At 43.5% G+C, this 17,103-nt stretch overlaps 1 protein-coding gene across 3 annotated transcripts in view; it reads right to left on the bottom strand.

The window, feature by feature from the left end:
- The window catches only part of LOC134354592 (serine/threonine-protein kinase PAK 4-like), a 220,052-nt gene that overhangs the window by 192,227 nt on the left and 10,722 nt on the right, over positions 1 to 17,103 (bottom strand). The window contains exons 1-2 of one of the 3 annotated variants that reach the window (XM_063063571.1): positions 10,498 to 10,561; positions 6,197 to 6,323 (exon numbers count right to left, since the gene is read on the bottom strand). The exons of 1 other annotated variant lie outside the window; for it this stretch is intronic. The gene's annotated coding sequence lies outside the window, so the exon portion shown is untranslated. Of the gene's footprint in view, positions 1 to 6,196; positions 6,381 to 10,497; positions 10,562 to 17,103 lie in introns of those variants that run through there. One more of the 3 variants, XM_063063570.1, reaches the window with a different exon arrangement.

Below are 17,103 nucleotides of genomic sequence, written 5' to 3'. Positions count from 1 at the left end.
GAACAGCAAGCCCCCAACTCCTTTACGCTTACCGCTCTCAGTGCACTTCCGGTCAGCCCAAACAGTCTGAAAGCCCTCCATGGAAAAGTTTTGGTCGGGTATGTCCTCGTGAAGCCACGTTTCAGTAAAACACATAACACTGCTCTCCCGAAATGTTCTCTGACTCCTGGCTAGCACCGTCAACTCGTCCATTTTATTACCCACCAAACTCCTCTTCTCCATAAGTCTCTGTTGTCTCGACCCGGTCCTCTTTCCTCGCCTTTGCGATCCCCCTCTGCATCCTCTGTGTGTTTTCCTCCAGATTTCAGCAGGGGTGTCTGCCGCTCTGTTCGCTAAACCGGCCGGCATAAGCGCAATCAGCTGGTCCCTGGAATAAACAATACGACCATAATGCTGCCCCGCTAATGAGTCGTGTCCAAATGTAACTACAAACTGTATTTCCAGCACTAAAAACCCAAATTAAACTCTCTCCACCAGCATGTTGGAGAGGGTGCAGCTTCGACGTGTTACCATGAAAAAAGAATACAACAAATAACGAATAACAAATATCCTACTTGTAATATCCTCAAAGAATTTCAATAGGTTCGACAGGTAAGATTTTCCCTGAAGGAATCCATGCTGACTTTATCCTATTTTGTTCTGTGTCACCAAGTACTCCATAACCTCATCCTTAACAATTGACTCTAACATCTTCCCAACCACTGAGGTCAGGTTAACTGGTCTATAATTTCCTTTCTGCTGCCTCCTTTCTTAAAGAGTGGAGTGACATTTGCAATTTTCCAGTCTCTTGGCAGCATATCAGAGTCCAATGATTCTTGAAAGATCATTACTATGTCTCCACAATCTCTACCAATACCTCTTTCAGAACCCTAGGGTATAGTTCATTTGGCCTGAGTGACTTATGTACCCTGAGGTCTTTCAGCTTTTTGAGCACCTTCTCCCTTGTAATAGTAGCTGCACTCACTTCTCTTCCCTCACACCCTTCAACAACAGGCACACTGCTAGTATCTGCCACAGTGAAGATTGATGCAAAATACACATTTAGTTCATCTGTCATCTCCTTGGCCCCTGTTATTATTTCTCTGGCCTCATTTTCTAGTGGTCCTAGGTCCACTCTCATCTCTCTTTTGTTTTTTACATACTTGAAAAAGCTTTTACTATCCACTTTGATTATGTTTGCTGGCCTGCTTTCATATTTCATCTTTTCCCTAGTGACTCTTTAGTTGCTTTCTGTAGGTTTTTAAAAGCTTCCCAATCCTCTGTCTTCCCACTAATTTTTGCTTTGTTGTATACCCTCTCTTTTACTTTTACATTAGCTTTGACTTCCTTTGTCAGCCATGGTTGTACTATTTTGCCATTTGATTATTTCTTTGTTTTTGGAATACATCTATCCTGCACATTCCTCAATTTTCCTAGAAATTCACACCATTGCTGCTCTGCTGTCATCCCTGCCAGCATCTTCTTCCAATTTATTTTGGCCAACTCCTCTTGCATACCACTGTAAATTTCCTTTACTCCACTGAAATACTGCTATGTCACTTTACTTTTTCCCTACCAAATCTCAAGTTGAACTCAATCATATTGTGATCACTGCCTCCTAAGGGTTCTTTTACCTCAAGCTCCCTAATCACCTCTGGTTCATTACATAACACCCAATCCAGTATAGCTGATCTCCTGGTAGCCTCAACAGCAAACTGCTCTAAAAAGCCATCTTGTAGGCATTCAAAAAACTCACTCTCTTGAGATCCATTACCAATCTGATTTTCCCAATTGACATGCACGTTGAAATCTCCCATGACTATCATAACATTGTCCTTTTGACACGCCTTTTCTATTCCCCGTTGTAATCTGTGGTCCACATCCCTGCTACTCATCGGGGTCCTTTTATCCTTGCAGTTTCTTAATTCAACCCACAAGGATTCAACACCTTCTGATCCTATGTCACATCTTTCTACTGATTTCATGCCATTCTTTACCATGCTACCCCCTTCCTACCTTCCTATCCCTCCAATACAAGCTCCCAACTACAATTCAGTGATGGCCACATCATACTTGACAATCTGTAACAGTGCAGCAAGATCATCCACCTTATTTCCTATATTTTGTGCACTGAGTGCTGTATTTGCTCCCCTTATTGATTCTGCATCCCTAATGCACTGATACTCACCCTGCTGGCTGCAATTTTGCCCTATCATTTGCCTGGCCTTCCTGAGTGTCACTTTCTTGGCTTTTTTACCATCCGTCCTATCCTGAGTCCCTTCACTCTGGTTTCCACCCCCACCCCTCCCCCCCCGCCAAGTTAATTTAAAACCTCCCCGACAGCTCTAACAGTCCTGCCTGCGAGAATATTGGTTCCTCATGGGTTCAGGTACTTTTGAATGGTTCATACTTCCCCCTGAAGAGATCCCAGTGATCCAAAAACCAGAAGACCTGCCCACTGCACCAGCTTCCCAGCCATGCCAAATCATCCTGATTCTATCCTCACTGGCGTGTGGCACAGGCAGCAATCTAGAAATTACTACCCTGGAGGTTGTGCTTCACAGCTTTCTACCTAGCTCTTGAAATTCTCTTTTCAGGATCTCTTTGCTTTTCCTTCCTATGTCATTGGTTCCAATATGTACCAAGAGATTTGGCTGCTCTCCCTCTCCCTCCAAAATGCTGTGGACCCATTCAGAAACATCCCTGACCCTGACACCAGGGAGGCAAGATACCATTTGGCTGTCTCATTCGGGTTCACATCCACAGAATGGCTTTTTCTGTTCCCCTGACTACCGAGTCCCTTATCACTGCCGTCCCCTCTTCTTCCTCTTTCCCTTCTGCACCATGGACCTATGGTCAGTGCCAGTAACCTGGTTTCTGTGACATTTCCCTCGGAGGTCATCCCCCACAACAGTATCCCAAGCAGTATACTTATTTGAGGAGAATGGCCACAGGGGTGCTCTGCACTAACTGCCTATTCACATTACCATTTCTCCTGACAGCCACCCAGCTACTCGCCTCCTGCAAGTTAGGGGGTGAGTACTTCCTGGTAACTCTGATCGATTATCTCCTCACTCTCCCAACAAGCCGAAGGCTATCCAGCTGCTGCTCCAGATCCCTAGTACAGTCTTCGAGAAACTGCATGTCAAGTAGATGTAGTTCTCTGGGAGGTTCTGGGTCTCCCAGGACTCTCAGAACATACAACAGCCATTTACTACAGTAGGTACAGTAAGAAAGAAAAAAGGGAACCTTAACAAAAGCTTACCCTGAGCCAACAACTCTTTCGAGCTGAAGCCTCCTTTGAGCCAAAGCCTGATGCTCCTAGTCTCACCAACAGCCACTCTGCTTGTCCTTTCTGTACTTTTAAACAAGTGTCACTGACCAGTGAGAGACCTCGTCGCTGTGGCCCGCTCCTGTCACTGATTGGGCCACTGGAAAACGTACGGGTTAGTGAGATGTGGGCACGCTACGCTGGCGCCAAATGCATGACAACACTCGTGAGCTGCCCCCAGCACAATCCTCAGACTGTGTTGGTCATCGATGCAATATAATGCATTTCACTGCATGTTCTTCCCACAGTCCAACGATGTACCAAAGGTTAAGTTATAAGTTGTCCTGTGATTAGGCTAGGGTTAACTAGGGGATCGCTGGGTGGCGTGGCTCAAAGGGCCGTAACGGTCTATTCCCCACTGTATCTCAATAAATAATAAGAGGAGTGCCAGAATACTTAGTCCAATGCAGGTTCTCATTACATATCAACTGCTTCACATATAGATATAGTCCAAGGATGTACCCTCTTACTGAAATTCAGTTTTTTAATCATGCATTGCAATCTGTTGCTGCTGCAAAACAAGAAGTTTCATGACTTATGCCAATGATATTAAATTGGAAGCTGCTTTACTGAGAAACATCCACAAGAATACAAAAAGAATAAAGGGTGGTTCGCTTTTCCAACACACCCCCTTAGCTGTGAGCAATGCTGGAGGAACTAAGGTCAGGTAGCATCAGTGGAGGGGAATAAACAGTCGACGTTTCGGGCCGAGACCCTTCAACAAGGACTGCTAGTTTCAGTACACGCTGCAGGCAAAGCAAGATGCGGCCAGTAAGTCGGGGTGGATGGTGGGAGAGAGATTTAACTTTTGTCATCAACAAAGCTAATGGAACAAGCACCTTCAGCTTCCATCCATAAAACTATCTCAAGTTAAACCATCTGTCGAAGCTGCCTCATAGCTCCAATGAGCACCTACAGTAGATTCTATTTTGTCTTCAACTGAAACATTTTCCCCATCAGCTTCAACATTGCTGTAAAGGTTATGAGGAGAAAATTCCAGTGCCTAACCCATTCCACCAACTGGAGTCTCTAAAAAGGAAAAGGTACACAAACAAAGTGGAAAAACCCTCACTAAGTGTCTAAGAGTCTTGGCTATGTTATAAAAAGTTCCCATGGTTATAGAGTCTTAGAGTCATAGTCACTGAAGTGGGCCCTTCGGCCCATTTAGTTCATGCTAATCTGCAAACAGACCATAGCACTCCATACCACCCCCATCCATGTACCCATCCAAATTTCACTTAAACGTTGAAATTGACCCCATATCCAACACTTCCGCTGGCAGCTGGTTCCGCACTCCCACCACCATCTGAGTGAAGTTCTCCCTCATGGTCACCTTAAACATTTCACCTTTCACCCTTAACCCATGTTGTAGTCTCACCCAACTTCAGTGGAAAAAGCCTGCTTGTAGTTACTCTATGTCCCTCATAATTTGTATACCTCTGTCAAATCTCCTTTAATTCTCTTCCGCTCTAGGCCCAAACAAACAGCAATTACCTCCATTTATGCAGCCTCTTAAACTTAAAACTTCTAGGGAGTATTGTGTATTACATTTGACATACCAATGAAGAACTATTTTGCTTATTTCCATTTGAAGTAGCCAGTGATGATATTTCCTCCCCACATCACAAGTGAGTTTCAGTAGAGATGAGCAATCAGCTGTTTGACGTATGTAAAGGCCAAGCATTTGGAGGACACAGCACAATCAACAGTGCACCGATGATGTCTGCTTGCATGGTCATGAAACATTTGCAAGTAAATTGTCAAGATCGGAGAACACCTCAACCCAACCGCTTGAAATAGTCTTTTGAAATCTTTTAGCCCAAATCTAGAATGCACAATGAGAGAGAAAGCTGAACGCTTGCACATTATGCCCATCCACAGCTTCTCAACACTGCAATACTTTGATTTTACAATTCTCATCCTTTTAAAATATTTTATGGCCATGCTCACCCATAAGTCTGCAACATTCTTCAATACCACAACCCTTTGGATCTCCGTGCTCAATTCTGATCTCAAATATCTTCATTAATAGCACCTGTGCATATACTCTGGAATTACCATACTAAACTTAGAAAACTTTCCTTGCTCTTTTCACCAAACTTTTTGTCAGCTGCTTAATGTCCAGTGGCGTTGTATCAATTTTCACTTGAAAGCACTCTCATGCACATCTATACTCACAGCACTGCATGATGTGGAAACTGCAAAGGGCCAGTAACATCATGAACGATTCCACCCACTCTGCTTTGTCCCACTCCCATTAGGGAGGAGGCTTCATAGCATCCACGCCAGGACCACCAGACTCAAAAAAAGTTACTTTCCCCAAGCAATAAGGCTGATCAACACCTCCACCTGCAAACCCACCCCACCACACCCCTAACCACCACTACTTTATCATTTCCTGTCAGTCACCTTACATACAGACACTCCTGTGCCGAGCGTCACTTTATGAACATAGTCAATCTAGGTAAATAAGCTGTTTTATGTATTAATATTTAAGGTGGGATTTTTTTTTATTATTGTGTTCTTTATCTTATTGTTTTTTGTGCTGTATTAGATCCGAAGTAATAATTATTTTGTTTTCCTTTACACTTATGTACTGGAAATGACATTAAACAAGCTTGAATTTGAATCTTAAATGTAAGAAGTGTTGGATGTTTGGTTAAGTTAAATATATAATTCTCTTATAAGGCTAGAATTAGACATAGGTTCCTATAAAAGGTCCATTTGTTGATGATCCTAAGAGGAGTTTGAGGAACAACATGCACCTTACATTTATATTCTTTCACTTGACTTTATGGACTGATATTCATACAATTAAAAAAGGTGAAATATTTAAAATAAATATGAAAGTAAAGTATCCTTGTTTTTTTTGCATCTTTTGCTTACCGCTCCTTGAAGATGTCCTGGATGCTCGGGGAGCTAGCGTCTATGATGGAGCTGACTGAGTTGACAACTTCCTGCAGCTTATTTCGATCCTGTGCAGTGGCCGCTCCATACCAGACAGGGATGCAGCCTGTTACATAGAAACATAGAAAATAGGTGCAGGAGTAGGCCATTTGGCCCTTCGAGCCTGCACCGCCATTTATTATGATCATGGCTGATCATCCAACTCAGAACCCCGCCCCAGCCTTCCCTCCATACCCTCTGATCCCCATAGCCACAAGGGCCATATCTAACTCCCTCTTAAATATAGCCAATGAACTGGCCTCAACTGTTTCCTGTGGCAGAGAATTCCACAGATTCACCACTCTCTGTGTGAAGAAGTTTTTCCTAATCTCGGTCCTAAAAGGCTTCCCCTCTATCCTCAAACTGTGGCCCCTCGTTCTGGACTTCCCCAACATCGGGAACAATCTTCCTGCATCTAGCCTGTCCAATCCCTTTAGGATTTTATACGTTTCAATCAGATCCCCCCTCAATCTTCTAAATTCCAATGAGTACAAGCCCAGTTCATCCAGTCTTTCTTCATATGGAAGTCCTGCCATCCCAGGAATCAATCTGGTGAACCTTCTTTGTACTCCCTCTAAGGCAAGGATGTCTTTCCTCAGATTAGGGGACCAAAACTGCACACAATACTCCAGGTGTGGTCTCACCAAGGCCTTGTACAACTGCAGTAGTACCTCCCTGCTCCTGTACTCAAATCCTCTCGCTATAAATGCCAGCATACCATTCGCCTTTTTCACCACCTGCTGTACCTGCATGCCCACTTTCAATGACTGGTGTATAATGACACCCAGGTCTCGTTGCACCTCCCCTTTTCCTAATCGGCCACCATTCAGATAATAATCTGTTTTCCTATTTTTGCCACCAAAGTGGATAACTTCACATTTATCCACATTAAATTGCATCTGCCATGAATTTGCCCACTCACCCAACCTATCCAAGTCACCCTGCATCCTCTTAGCATCCTCCTCACTGCTAACACTGCCACCCAGCTTTGTGTCATCCGCAAACTTGGAGATGCTGCATTTAATTCCCTCATCCAAGTCATTAATATATATTGTAAACAACTGGGGTCCCAGCACTGAGCCTTGCGGTACCCCACTAGTCACCGCCTGCCATTCTGAAAAGGTCCCGTTTATTCCCACTCTTTGCTTCCTGTCTGCTAACCAATTCTCCACCCACACCAATACCTTACCCCCAATACCGTGTGCTTTAAGTTTGCACACTAATCTCCTGTGTGGGACCTTGTCAAAAGCCTTTTGAAAATCCAAATATACCACATCCACTGGTTCTCCCCTATCCACTCTACTAGTTACATCCTCAAAAAATTCTATGAGATTCGTCAGACATGATTTTCCTTTCACAAATCCATGCTGACTTTGTCCGATGATTTCACCGCTTTCCAAATGTGCTGTTATCACATCCTTGATAACTGACTCCAGCAGTTTCCCCACCACCGACGTTAGGCTAACCGGTCTATAATTCCCCGGTTTCTCTCTCCCTCCTTTTTTAAAAAGTGGAGTTACATTAGCCACCCTCCAATCCTCAGGAACTAGTCCAGAATCTAACGAGTTTTGAAAAATTATCACTAATGCATCCACTATTTCTTGGGCTATTTCCTTAAGCACTCTAGGATGCAGACCATCTGGCCCTGGAGATTTATCTGCCTTCAATCCCTTCAATTTACCTAACACCACTTCCCTACTAACGTGTATTTCGCTCAGTTCCTCCATCTCACTGGACCCTCTGTCCCCTACTATTTCTGGAAGATTACTGATGTCCTCCTTAGTGAAGACAGAACCAAAGTAATTATTCAATTGGTCTGCCATGTCCTTGCTCCCCATAATCAATTCACCTGTTTCTGTCTGCAGGGGACCTACATTTGTCTTTACCAGTCTTTTCCTTTTTACATATCTATAAAAGCTTTTACAGTCAGTTTTTATGTTCCCTGCCAGTTTTCTCTCATAATCTTTTTTCCCCTTCCTAATTAAGCCCTTTGTCCTCCTCTGCTGAACTCTGAATTTCTCCCAGTCCTCAGATGAGCCACTTTCTCTGGCTAATTTGTATGCTTCTTCTTTGGAATTGATACTATCCCTAATTTCTCTTGTCAGCCACGGGTGCACTACCTTCCTTGATTTATTCTTTTGCCAAACTGGGATGAACAATTGTTGTAGTTCATCCATGCAACCTTTAAATACTTGCCATTGCATATCCACCGTCAATCCTTTAAGTGTCATTTGCCAGTCTATCTTAGCTAATTCACGTCTCATACCTTCAAAGTTACCCCTCTTTAAGTTCAGAACCTTTGTTTCTGAATTAACTATGTCACTCTCCATCTTAATGAAGAATTCCACCATATTATGGTCACTCTTACCCAAGGGGCCTCTCACGACAAGATTGCTAATTAACCCTTCCTCATTGCTCAAAACCCAGTCCAGAATAGCCTGCTCTCTAGTTGGTTCCTCGACATGTTGGTTCAAAAAACCATCCTGCATACATTCCAAGAAATCCTCTTCCTCAGCACCTTTACCAATTTGGTTCACCCAATCTACATGTAGATTGAAGTCACCCATTATAACTGCTGTTCCTTTATTGCACACATTTCTAATTTCCTGTTTAATACCATCTCCGACCTCACTACTACTGTTAGGTGGCCTGTACACAACTCCCACCAGTCTTCTGCCCCTTAGTGTTACGCAGCTCTACCCATATCGATTCCACATCTTCCCGGCTTATGTCCTTCCTTTCTATTGCGTTAATCTCCTCTTTAACCAGCAACGCCACCCCACCTCCCCTTCCTTCATGTCTATCCCTCCTGAATATTGAATATAAATACAATGGAGTGAGGTGTGATAGAAGTTACTGGAGCATTGGGGGAATTGATAATCTACAGATAGCTTCTACTTCAATGGTTCAATAGTAATTATTCCTACACTTACAAGACCACTGTAAAGTATACCTAGGGGCATTCTATCCTATTGCACAGCACACACACAAGCTCAAGCAGCAGGATATTAGAATGCACATCTGCTGATCTTCCTTCAGAGATCCAAAAAATATATGAACAACCTGAAATAACTGGCAGACTACTAATCGAAATGATGCCCTATTAAGATTACTACACAAAGCAAGAGCTCGTATGAGGACATTTATCCTGTGACATGGCCTCTGCAGTAGCTTTGGATACCAACACATCAGCAGCATCAAAGGACCCTGAAATTCCAAGAATTAAACTGGACAATTACACTAACGGCATATAAACTGCTCAAGAGAAACACTTGCTAACCCAATTCAAGGGTAAATCTCTGTCAAAGTACATTTATTCTCGAAGTACGTATACATTCCTCCAAAAAGTCCACAACCTTGTCATGGGGTTTGGACGCTTGTGTGTCAATGACCCGGAGAGCTATGTTGGCTGGAGTCAGGGCTTTATGTTTTGGCTCTTAGTAGGATCACCCATGCCAAACAGGTCAAAGGGGAAAGGACAGATGAAGAGCGGCCCACCTGTCCTCCAGGTTTGGAGGTTTAGCTCAGGACTAATGAACCAGACTGGTCAAATAGAATTGCTATAGCAATGAAGAATCCTCTACAGCTGAATACGACAGTATTCCTGAGTCTCCTCCCAGGATTCGCATGACTGACAGTGGTAAAAACAGAGGGGAAGCTCCTGATATGACGAAGGAAGCCCTGAACAGAGTCAGAGATGGAGGATCTTCATTGTTGCCCTAAACGCTACCAGCATAGCAGGCTGCTATACATTATACAATCTTGAGATTCATCTCTTTACAGGCAGCCACGAAACAAAGAACCAAAAATGAGCTAAAAAGTGTTCCCAAATTCAAAAATTAAAAACATATTGTTAGGTGTGATGTGTTAATGAACGTCGGGGACCCAAAACACTAGGCAAAAAATTAATGTCTGACTAATGCCAAACTCATGTCCAAACCTGTACAAAGATTGACTGGACAATTTGACTGTTGATTCCTACAACAGTTTCGTGCTGTCATATCAGACGAAGAGGAAAAACTTCCCACACACCACTTTCATTCAGAAGCAATTATATTAACCAGTTCCAAATCGGTTCAAGCAGACTTCATTGGGGCCCACATTACAGAAACCTTCGTTGTTACGTAATTCTCTGACATCCTACACACAATGTGTATGTCTGTAGCACTTTCCACACACAAAACATCCTGAGGCATTTTAGATAATCCTTGAAAACATGAAAGGTTCAAGTTCAGCCAAACCTGTTTATGTCTTTTTTTAATAAACAATCGCAGGACAATTGTCTACTCCGTCAGTGAGACGCTCGCTGGTAGAGAAGCTGGACCGTGTTAATGCCTGCTACAAGAAGACATCGGAATCAGTGCACAAAAGTGGTAGGCAGTCCAACAACGAGTGATTGTCTTGGATGTTTCTCTTGCAATCTCTTGATAATATAAAATGCTGCAAGTCAGTTTCCCTCGTTTATCAATAAGACAGACACCGGGGAGCTGCGTGGCCTCAGTCGTAAAGAGGACTAGGCCTCAAACCACAGGTTTGCCTGTTGCAGCAGTCCAGAAGAGGGGACGCTGAAGGTGGTGTAGCGTGCCATCCATGCTGGGTTGAGGGGCTACCCCTCCTGTTGGTGCTGCCCTCCAGTGGTCAATTGGTAGAATACCAAGTGGGATTGCGCACGTATGTACGTTTATCTGCAGACCACTGAGAATTGCCTGGTCTTGCCAATTGCACCCATGCTCCATCAATTTATAGGACATGTCACTCAGGGCCTTGGTCTCTAGAAATATATTCTTTAGTGTGACTGTATGTTTTACTGGTATCTTATATGTGCTATATGTGCTTTGCGCTGTGTATTACTGTTCGTACTGTGTTTTGCACCTAGGCCCAGAGGAATGTTGTTTCTTTTGGCTGTATCTATGTATGTTTGAAAGACAATTAAACTGGAACTTCAGGTTTAATGACATCTGACTGTACATATATACACCGAAACGAAACAACGTTCCTCCAGACCACGGTCTATCCACAAAATAAAATCTTACCACAAATAAGTTAGTAAAATATAATTTGAATTGTACACAGTGTGCAGTAAACAGCTTGCTGAACTAGTGACTAGTGACTGGCTGGTAGGGTTCCCCAACAAGGCTTCGAGCCATTTGTATACAACACTCCCAGCAAATGTCACAAATAGGGTGTAGGGAGACCCCGGTGATCCTCTCGGCTTCCATTAGTTTTTACCATTCTCTGTAGGGTCTTGCGGTGTAATGCTTTGTAGCTTCTGTACCACACAATTATGCAACTAGACAAGACACTCTCAGTGGTGCTTCTGTAGAAAGTTAGTAGAATGGGGGTGAGGAGCCTTGCACGCCTCAGTCCACTCAGCAAGTGTAGATACTGCTGTGCCTTCACAATAAATTTATTATCAGCATACATATATGTCACCATATACAACCCTGAGGTTCATTGTCTTGCCAGCATGCTCAATAAACCAAAGAATAAACACTGTAACAGAATCTATGAAGATCACACCAACTTAGGTGTTCAACCAGTCTGCAAAAGACAACAAACTGGGCAAATAATAATAAATAAATAAGCAATAAATATCGAAAACATGAGATAAAGAGTCCTTTAAAGACAGCCCATTGGTTGTGGGAATATTTCAATAATGGGGCAAGTGAAATTGAGTGAATTTATCCCTTTTGGTTCAAGAGCCTGATGGTTAAGGGTAGTAACTCTTCCTGAACCTGGTGGTTTGAGTCCCGAGGTAACTGTACTTTCTTCCTGATGGCAGCAGTGAGAAGAAAGCATGCCTTGGGTGGTGGGGTGCCCCGATGATGGATGCTGCTTTTCCGCAACAGTGTTTTATGTGCTCAACGGTGGGAAGGGCTTTTCCTGTGATGGACTTGGCCATATTCTCTACTTTTTCTGGGATTTTCCATTCAAGGGCATTGGTGTTTCCATACCAGGCTGTGATGCAGTCAGTCAGTATACTCATCTACACAAGTTTGATTAATGAAGCGATGTTGTGGGTCCAGGTTAAATTATCTGTTATGTGAACACCAAGGTGCTCTTCACTGAGAACAGGGCAAATGGGCTGATTAAGTTTTGAGCATCTTAAAGGAATGTGTTTTGGGAAGGAATTCTACAACTCAAGGCCCAGACTGCTCAAAGCACTGCTACCAATCATGTATTGGTATTGGAATTGGTTTATTATTGTCACATGTACCAACATACAGTGAAAAGCTTGTCTTGAATACTGTTCATACAGACCAAATCATTACACAGTACATAGAGGTACAATAATAATGCAGAATCAACTGTAAAAGCTACTAAAAAAAAAACACAATGCTGGCAAACGATAAAGTGCAAGATCATAACAAGGTAGATTGCACTACGAGTGGTTACAGCTGCAAGGCAGCGGAGGTTTGAGATCAGAGTTTTCCTTCTCCTAGATGAGCTGCCAATCTTGGCTGATTAGCCCAGACTGCCTGAAGCAACTTGTTTTTGAAGGCCCCAGTAACCCACCTTTGCCCCTTCTCCTGTCAGTAAAAATAGTTCCACCAGGCTTAGTAGCTAAGCCACACATGAAGGCCAGGAGCTGGACTTGGTTGTCAGAGGCTATCTGAGATGCACACCATTGGTAGCATTTAACAGAATCAGAGTTAATACCACCGGCATATGCCATTAAATTTGTTTTGCAGTAGCAGTACATTGCAATTTTTGGGCATCCGTTAGTCTCGTGAGACCACGGATTTGAGCCTTGGAAGGTTTCCAGGGAGCAGGCCTGGGCAAGGTTGCATGGAAGACCAGCAGTTGCCCATGCTGCAAGTCTCCCCTCTCCACGCCACCGATGTTGTCCAAGGGAAGGGCATTAGGACCCATACAGCTTGGCACCAGTGTCGTCGCAGAGCAATGTGTGATTAAGTGCCTTGCTCAAGGACACACACGCTGCCTCAGCCAAGGCTCGAACTAGCGACTTTCAGATCACTAGACGAATGCCTTAACCACTTGGCCACTCGCCAACACACACGACTTGCAGCATGGGCAACTGCTGGTCTTCCATACAACCTTGCCCAGGCCTGTGCCCTGGAGAGTGAAGACTTTCCAGGCGCAGATCCATGGTCTTCCAAGACTAACGGATGGAATTATACATTGCAATACATAACTATAAAAAATAAATTACAGTAAGTATATATTAAAAAGGTAAAGTAAATCGGTGGAAAAAAGAAAAAAAAAGTAGTGAGGTAGTGTTCATGGGTTCAATGTCCATTCAGAAATTGGATGGCAGAGGGGAAGAAGCTGTTCCTGAATCACTGAGTGTGTGTCTCCAGGCTCCTGTACCTCCTCCCTGATGGTAGCAATGAGAAGAGGGTGTTGGGGGGAGGGTCCTTGATGACGGATGCCTCCTTTCTAAGGTATCGCTCCTTGAAGATGTCCAGCAGGTGAGGTGGCGGACCTTATCTGCATTATCCCACCTCCTTCCACTTGGCTAAGACAACCTTAAGGAATTGTTCCGTATCACCATTTAAATGACACAACATTCAGTGGCAGGTGGCCCAGCCCCACAGCCAAAAACAAAATCAGTGCAACCCCAGTGGTCGGCGCTAAAAAGTAACAACTAATCAGGAACTGTCGAGACTGCACCAAGGTTGGAGTGATACATCATGCTTCTAGTGTTGGCAAGATTGTTAAACACTGATGAGAGAAGTTAACAGCTAATAGAGAGGTAACACTTGCTGTGTAATTATCTATCTTTAACGGGAAATGTGTGAAGACCATAGTAGGAGCCAGTTGCCTTGTGAATTTTCTCAGCTCACCAACTCCCTGCAGCTCTGCTGAGCAACGTCTCAGATTAACTGTACGGAGCATCAGAACTAGGACTGCCGGACCGGGTGACAGCTTCTGCCCTCAGGATTGAGACTTATGAATACCCTGCCCCATCACCGAACCGAAGAATCAGAATCAGGTTTACTATCACTGGCGGATTTGCTAACTTAGCAGTAGCAGTACAACGCAACACACAAAAACTAAATTACAGTAAGAGATATATATTTTAAAAGTACTGCAAAAAGAGAGGAAAAGAAAAAGTAGTGAGGTAGTTTTCATCGGTGCAATGTCCATTCAGAAATTGAATTACAGAGGGGAAGAAGCTGTTCCTGAATTATTGACACTGCCCAGAAGATGGCAATGGTAAATCACTTCTGTAGAAAAAAATTGCCAAGAACAATCATGGTCAAAGAGAGTGATCACCCACGTCATATGACATAACACATAGTGATGATGAATCTTTTAAAAAGACAATTGAAAAATACCATATCTAAATAGTATTGTTATTGTAGCCATTTACTAACCAAATCCTGATGTGTGCACCAGGTCTGCGATGATTTCAAACCATATTACCTTACGGTAGATATTCTTGCAATTGCCTACCTGTCACCAAACCGGCCCGAGATGCTTTCTGTGAAAATATCTCACTGCTCTTGGGTTGTGAAAAATCATTTGGCAGTAAAGATAATCAATATGCATCTTTTCATTATGTGTGGTGTTTAAAGACTCTAGGGGCAGCAGCCCTGCATACTGGACGCCAACCAAATTCTTGCATGTGCCACCTTGGGCACATGTGCCAGGGGTTCACCACCCCTGCACAAACTAACAGTGCATACTGCTGGAAGGTTTATAAGATTATGAGAGGCATAGGTAGAGTAGACAGGGAGTATCTGTTTCCCATTATAGAAAATGCCCAATACCAGAGGGCATGCACCGAAGATGAAAGGGGATGTGAGGGGCAAGTTTTTTTACTGGGAGAGTGGTGGATGTCTGGAATGCACTGAGGCAAATACATTACAGACTTTTAAGAGACGTTTAGATAGACACATGAACATGAAGATGATGGAGGGATATGGACCATGTGTAGCTTGGAGGGATTAGTTTTTGGGAGTTTTTTTTGATTTACTTTTTTAGTTGGCTTGGTACAACATTGTGGGCTAAAGGCCCTGTTCCTATGCTGTAGTCTTCTCTGTTCTAACCAGAGGTAGGGCTGTGTATGTCAAAAGAAGCCCCAAATGCTTATAGAATGGTTATCAACAGAAAGACATTACCAGGTGGGAGCATCCGGAAATATCAGACAGTTGTTAACAAGCCAGGTGAGAATTCAGAGGAAACTCCACTACCCAAAGCGGTGAGACTGCAGAACGTATTTATGGGATGCCTCTATCATATTGAGGAAGCGGGGAGAACGTTATAGTCATGGGATGTAGGGGTGGCAGAGGATTTCTTGGCATCACCAACATGATACAGACCTATTCGTGTCTTTATGTTGGAAACAGGACTGCTCATCGTTTTTAGGAGCAAGGGCAAAGGATAACTTTAAAATAGAGCAGTGAGGGAGCGTAAGATGTATTGTAAAGCCAAAGATGTATTGTGTTACTGAGAAATGAATCAGAATCAGGTTTAATATCATGGGCATAGGTCACAAACTTTGTTAACTTTGCAGTTGAATGCAATATGTAATAATAGAAAAAATTACAGCAAATATATATTTAAATTAAATAAGCATGGCAAAAGTAGAAATAAAATGATGGTGCTGACTAAACATCTCCAGTGCAATGCAACAGAATTTAATAACCAAAGCTCTATCTACATTCTTCGGTGGATTTAAACAATCTGTTGCAAACAGCAGTAAAGTTAATCTCTCTCTCTCACACACACACACACAATCAATATGTGTCAGATTAGCCAGTCATTCTCACACTTCTCTCTGGGAGTTCGCTGTACACACATGGCCACTGTGATTCATGCAGTGCAACTGCACATTTCATTACATTTCAAAGTTAGGGCTTTGGGGGCATTAAAATGAGGGTGCAAAACCTTTTCCCCTGTGTTATAAATGGCAACAATGCCAGGTGGCTCAGATTAAAGGATCACATTACAGGGAACAGACTATAAATGCAGGTGAAATCCTCTAACACTGAGCCACATTTAATGCCTTACTGCATGAACTCGAATTCCTCTCCTCCCCTTCATGTCCATTCTGCACAATAACTTGAGGTTTATAAATCCTTGAGGAGCATAGATTGATAGCTGAATATTCTTACTTCTTTTCCCAGGGTCATCATCATGTGCCGTGTCGTACAATGTGGCCAGTCGTGGTCTTCCCATGGTCATGAATGCTCTCGGCAATTTTTTTTCCCAACAGAAATGGTTTGTCATTGCCTTCTGGGCAGTGTCTTTACAAGACAGGTGACCCCAGCCATTATCAATACTCTTCAGAGATTGTCTGCCTGACGCCAGTGGTCACATAACCAGGATTTGTGATATGCACCAGCTGCTCCCATGGCTTCACATGACCCAGATCTTTGGGGGCGGGGGGGGGTGCTAAACAGGTGCTACACCTTGCCCAAGGGTGACCTGCAGGATAGTGGAGGGAAGGAGCACCTTATACCACCCCACCACCCAGGGTAGAGGGGTCTAAACTAGAGGGCACATGCTTAAGGTGAGATTTGAAACTTCCCCTCTGCCATCAGCTTCAGAGGGTGGTGGGTAAAAAGAACAAGGTGCCGGAGGAAGTGGCAGCGGTATGTACACTGGTTAGAAGACATTTAGATGGTTTAGAGCAGAGGTTCCCAACCTGGGGTCCCCAGACCCCTTGCTTAAGGGTATTGGTCTACAGCATAAAAAACAGTTGGAAACTTTAGAGGATTACAAGGAATATAGGGAAATGGGACTAGCTCAAGTTGATAGCTTGGTCAGGGTGGACAAGCTGGGCCACAAGGCCACTTTCCATGCTGTCAACTCCAGGATTGGCATTAGACAACGCTGAGATCTGGGTTAAAGCAGAGGTTTCTGGAACAGGCTGC

This window comes from Mobula hypostoma, chromosome 12 (assembly GCF_963921235.1).
Source record: "Mobula hypostoma chromosome 12, sMobHyp1.1, whole genome shotgun sequence".
Classification (NCBI taxonomy): Eukaryota; Metazoa; Chordata; class Chondrichthyes; order Myliobatiformes; family Myliobatidae; genus Mobula; species Mobula hypostoma.
The sequence above is the reverse complement of the archived record's forward strand: the minus strand, read 5'-3'. Positions and strand labels throughout refer to the sequence as shown.